This window comes from Heptranchias perlo, unplaced genomic scaffold (assembly GCF_035084215.1).
Source record: "Heptranchias perlo isolate sHepPer1 unplaced genomic scaffold, sHepPer1.hap1 HAP1_SCAFFOLD_1572, whole genome shotgun sequence".
In the NCBI taxonomy this organism is placed as follows: domain Eukaryota; kingdom Metazoa; phylum Chordata; class Chondrichthyes; order Hexanchiformes; family Hexanchidae; genus Heptranchias; species Heptranchias perlo.
The window spans coordinates 27,903-33,163 of record NW_027138831.1 but is presented as its reverse complement, the minus strand read 5'-3'; the positions used below and the strand labels follow the sequence as shown (position 1 = coordinate 33,163).

The window sequence follows — 5,261 nt, the reverse complement described above, 5'->3', positions numbered from 1 at the left end:
TCACTTTCCCCCTGTCTCTCCCTCACTGTTTCTGAATCTCTCTCCCACTGTATCTGTCTCTCTCACTGTCTCTCTGTCTGTCTGTCCCTCTTTCTCTCTGTCCCTCTTTCTCTCTCTCTCTCTCCCTCTCTTTCTCTCTCCCTCTCTCTCTCTCCCTTTCTCTCTCCCTCTCCCTCTCCCTCTGTCCGCCTCTCTCTTTCTCCCTCCCTCTCTCTTCCCTCTCTGCTCTCCTCTCCACTCTCTCTCCCCCTATCCCTCTCTCCCCCTATCCCTCTCTCTCCCCCCCTCTCTCCTCTCCCCTATCCCTCTCTCTCCCCCCCCTCTCTCTCCCATCCTCTCCCCCCCTCCCTCTCTCCCTCCTCTCTCTCTCTCTCCCCCTCTCTCTCCCTTCTCTCTCCTCTCTCTCTCTCTCTCTCTCTGTCTCTCTCTCCCCCCTCCTCTCTCCTCTCTCTCTCTCTCTCCCTCTCTCTCTCTCTCCCTTTCTCTCTCCCTCTCCCTCTCCCCTCTGTCCCCCTCTCTTTCTCCCTCCCTCTCTCTTCCTCTCTGTCTCTCTCCCCCTACCCCTCTCTCCCCCATCCCTCTCTCTCCCCCCCCTCTCTCCCCCTATCCCTCTCTCTCCCCCCCCTCTCTCTCCCCTCCTTTCCCACTCTCTCTCTCTCTCTATCTCTCTCTCCCCCTCCCCCTCTCTCCCTCTCTCTCTCTCTCCCCTCACTCTCCCCCTCTCTCTCTCTCTCTCTGTCTCTCTCGCCCCCTCCCTCTCTCCCTCCCCCTCTCTCTCCCTCCCCCTCTCTCTCCCTCTCTCTCTCTCCCCCTCTCTCTCCCTCTCTCTCTCTCCCCCTCTCTCTCCCTCTCTCTCTCTCCCTCTCTCTCTTCCTCTCTGTCTCTCTCTCTCGCCCCCTCTCTCTCTCTCGCCCCCTCTCTCTCTCTCCCCCTCTCTCTCTCTCTCCCCCTCTCTCTCTCTCTCCCCCTCTCTCCCTCTCTCTCTCCCCCCTAGTGCTCCATTGAGTGGTTCCACTTTGCCTGTGTTGGACTCACTACCAAAGCCCCGAGGGAAATGGTAAGTTACCGCCTGTTAACCCGTGGAGTTTGGACTTGCCAGCGGGGTGTCTGTGCTGGGATCGGTTGGCTCTGCGGGGAGGTGTGTGCTGGGATCGGTCGGGGCTCTGCGGTGTATGTGTGCTGGGATCGGTTGGCTCTGCGGGGCATGTGTGCTGGGATCGGTCGGGTCTGCGTGGGCATGTGTGCTGGGATCAGTCGGGTCTGCGGGGCGTGTGTGCTGGGATCGGTCGGGGCTCTGCGGGTGTGGTGTGCTGGGATCGGTCGGCTCTGCGGGGTGTGGTGTGCTGGGATCAATCGGCTCTGCGGGGTGTGTGCTGGGATCGGTCTGCTCTGCGGGGCGTGTGTGCTGGGATCGGTCGGCTCTACGGGGCGTGCGTGCTGGGATCGGTCGGCTCTGCGGGGCGTGTGCTGGGATCGGTCGGGGCTCTGCGGGGTGTCTGTGCTGGGATCAATCGGCTCTGCGGGGCGTGTGTGCTGGGATCGGTCGGCTCTGCGGGGCGGGCGTGCTGGGATCGGTCGGCTCTGTGGGTGTGTGTATTGGGATCGGTCGGCTCTGCGGGGTGTGTGCTGGGATCGGTCGGGTCTGCGGGGTGTCTGTGCTGGGATCGGTCGGCTCTGCGGGGTGTGTGCTGGGATCGGTCGGCTCTACGGGGCGTGCGTGCTGGGATCGGTCGGGGCTCTGCGGGGCGTGTGTACTGGGATCGGTCGGGTCTGCGGGGTGAGCGTACTGGGATCAGTCGGCTCTGCGGGGCGTGTGTTGCTGGGAATCGGTCGGCTCTGCGGGGTGTGTGTGCTGGGATCGGTCGGGGCACTGCGGGGTGAGCGTACTGGGATCAGTCGGCTCTGCGGGGTGTGTGTGCTGGGATCGGTCGGCTCTGCGGGGTGTGTGTGTGCTGGGATCGGTCAGGTCTGCGGGGTGTCTGTGCTGGGATCAATCGGCTCTGCGGGGTGTGTGTGCTGGGATCGGTCGGCTCTACGGGGCGTGCGTGCTGGGATCGGTCGGGGCACTGCGGGGTGAGCGTACTGGGATCAGTCGGCTCTGCGGGGTGTGTGTGCTGGGATCGGTCGGCTCTGCGGGGTGTGTGTGCTGGGATCGGTCAGGTCTGCGGGGTGTCTGTGCTGGGATCAATCGGCTCTGCGGGGTGTGTGCTGGGATCGGTCTGCTCTGCGGGCGTGGTGCTTATTCGTCTCTCTGATCGGTGGCTGGATCGGTCGGCTCTACGGGGCGTGCGTGCTGGATCGGTCGGCTCTGCGGGGTGTGTGTTCTGGATCGGTCGGCTCTGCGGGTGTCTGTGCTGGGATCGGTCGGCTCTGCGGGGTGTGTGTGCTGGGATCAGTCGGGGCTCTGCGGGGTGTGTGTGCTGGGATCGGTCGCCTCCGCGGGGTGTGCGTGCTGGGATCGGTCGGCTCTGCGGGACGTGCGTGCTGGGATCGGTCCGGGGCTCTGCGGGGTGTCTGTGCTGGATCGGTCGGCTCTGCGGGGTGTGTGTGCTGGGGATCGGTCGCCTCCGCGGGGGTGTGCGTGCTGGGATTGGTCGGCTCTGCGGGGTGTGTGCTGGGATCGGTCGGGGCTCTGCGGGGTGTGTGTGCTGGGATCGGTCGGCTCTGCGGGGTGTGTGTGCTGGGATCGGTCGGGTCTGCGGGGGGTGTGTGCTGGGATCGGTCGGTCTGCGGGGTGTGTGTGCTGGGATCGGTCGGCTCTGCGGGGTGTGCGTGCTGGGATCGGTCGGGGCTCTGCGGGGTGTGTGTGCTGGGATCGGTCGGGTCTGCGGGGTAGTCTGTGCTGGGATCAATCGGCTCTGCGGGGTGTGTGCTGGGATCGGTCTGCTCTGCGGGGCGTGTGTGCTGGGATCGGTCTGCTCTGCGGGGCGTGTGTGCTGGGATCGGTCGGCTCTGCGGGGTGTCTGTGCTGGGATCAATCGCTCTGCGGGGCGTGTCGTGTGCTGGGATCGGTCTGCTCTGCGGGGCGTGTGTGCTGGGATCGGTCGGTGTCTGCGGGGTGTCTGTGCTGGGATCAATCGGCTCTGCGGGGTGTGTGCTGGGATCGGTCTGCTCTGCGGGGCGTGTGTGCTGGGATTCGGTCGGGTCTGCGGGGTGTGTGTGCTGGGATCGGTCGGCTCTGCGGGGCGGTGTGTGCTGGGATCGGTCTGCTCTGCGGGGCGTGTGTGCTGGGATTGGTCTGCTCTGCGGGGTGTGTGTGCTGGGATCGGTCCTGCTCTGCGGGGCGTTTGTGCTGGATCGGTCTGCTCTGCGGGGCGTGTGTGCTGGGATCGGTCGGCTCTGCGGGGTGTCTGTGCTGGGATCAATCGGCTCTGCGGGGCGTGTGTGCTGGGATCGGTCGGCTCTGCGGGGCGGGCGTGCTGGGATCGGTCGGCTCTGTGGGGTGTGTGTATTGGGATCGGTCGGCTCTGCGGGGTGTGTGCTGGGATCGGTCGGCTCTGCGGGGCGTGCGTGCTGGGATCGGTCGCCTCTGCGGGGCGTGCGTGCTGGGATCGGTCGCCTCTGCGGGGCGTGCGTGCTGGGATCAGTCGGGGCTCTGCGGGGTGCGCGTGCTGGGATCGGTCGGCTCTGCTGGGTGCCTGTGCTGGGATCGCCCCTGACCCCTCCCTCTCCTCCTCTCCCAGGTACTGCCCCCGCTGCTCCCAGGAACGGAAAAAGAAGTAGACAGCGGGAGTTATCGAGATCATTCCCAGACGCTGAACTCTCCAGACACACACTGCCAGCCAACAGTCGCCGTGACCACAGCACATCCCCGGCGGTCGGGGGAAGAGGGGTGGGTGGGGGCGAGAGAGGGAGCATCTCCGGTCGCATCAAAACCCCCCCACCCCCCCCCCCCCTGCTCCTCCCCTCACCCCCTCACGCCTCCCATCTCGTCCCACAGACTGACCTGACTCTGCCTCCCTCACCTCTTCATCAGTCCCCCCGGGGGGGAGACATTGCTACGATCTGTTTACGATTTGCTTACGGTCCACGTCAGACGTCGCCTTGTAGTCGGCCAGCGCTCAGTAACGTTGTTTATTGATTGGATGGTGGTTTATCAACACTGTAGCACACCCAGCGCCTGTTCAGAGTTACCGGAGTCCTGTATAAAAACCTTCCCCGCACCTCACCAGCTCCTCAGTGATGTGTCGAGATCTGTGCGTCCTGTCGTTACGTGTTCAGGTGAGTACAACGGTCGATATCTCCCCGGGAGACACTGACAACACTGCTCACCGACTGGTGTCTCTCAGTCCCCTCTCTCTCAGGGAGATATCTGTACACTGACTGGTGTCTCTCAGTCCCTCTCTCTCAGGGAGATATCTGTACACTGACTGGTGTCTCTCAGTCCCCTCTCTCTCAGGGAGATATCTGTACACTGACTGGTGTCTCTCAGTCCCCTCTCTCTCAGGGAGATATCTGTACACTGACCGGTGTCTCTCAGTCCCCTCTCTCTCAGGGAGATATCTGTACACTGACTGGTGTCTCTCAGTCCCCTCTCTCTCAGGGAGATATCTGTACACTGACTGGTGTCTCTCAGTCCCCTCTCTCTCTCAGGGAGATATCTGTACACTGACTGGTGTCTCTCAGTCCCCTCTCTCTCAGGGAGATATCTGTACACTGACTGGTGTCTCTCAGTCCCCTCTCTCTCTCAGGGAGATATCTGTACACTGACTGGTGTCTCTCAGTCCCCTCTCTCTCTCAGGGAGATATCTGTACACTGACTGGTGTCTCTCAGTCCCCTCTCTCTCTCAGGGAGATATCTGTACATTGACTGGTGTCTCTCAGTCCCTCTCCCTCAGGGAGATATCTGTACACTGACCGGTGTCTCTCAGTCCCCTCTCCCTCAGGGAGATATCTGTACACTGACTGGTGTCTCTCAGTCCCCTCTCCCTCAGGGAGATATCTGTACACTGACTGGTGTCTCTCAGTCCCCTCTCTCTCAGGGAGATATCTGTACACTGACTGGTGTCTCTCAGTCCCTCTCCCTCAGGGAGATATCTGTACACTGACTGGTGTCTCTCAGTCCCCTCTCTCTCAGGGAGATATCTGTACACTGACTGGTGTCGCTCAGTCCCTCTCCCTCAGGGAGATATCTGTACACTGACTGGTGTCTCTCAGTCCCCTCTCCCTCAGGGAGATATCTGTACACTGACTGGTGTCTCTCAGTCCCCTCTCTCTCAGGGAGATATCTGTACACTGACTGGTGTCTCTCAGTCCCTCTC

General features: G+C 62.5%; 1 long non-coding RNA gene across 1 annotated transcript; it reads left to right on the top strand.

Annotated features, from left to right (window-relative positions):
- Positions 1-994: 994 nt before the first annotated feature.
- LOC137309278 (uncharacterized) lies at positions 995-4,168 on the top strand. The gene is made up of 2 exons (XR_010959804.1): positions 995-1,057; positions 3,684-4,168. It is a non-coding gene; the product is annotated as an uncharacterized lncRNA (long non-coding RNA).
- Positions 4,169-5,261: the final 1,093 nt, after the last annotated feature.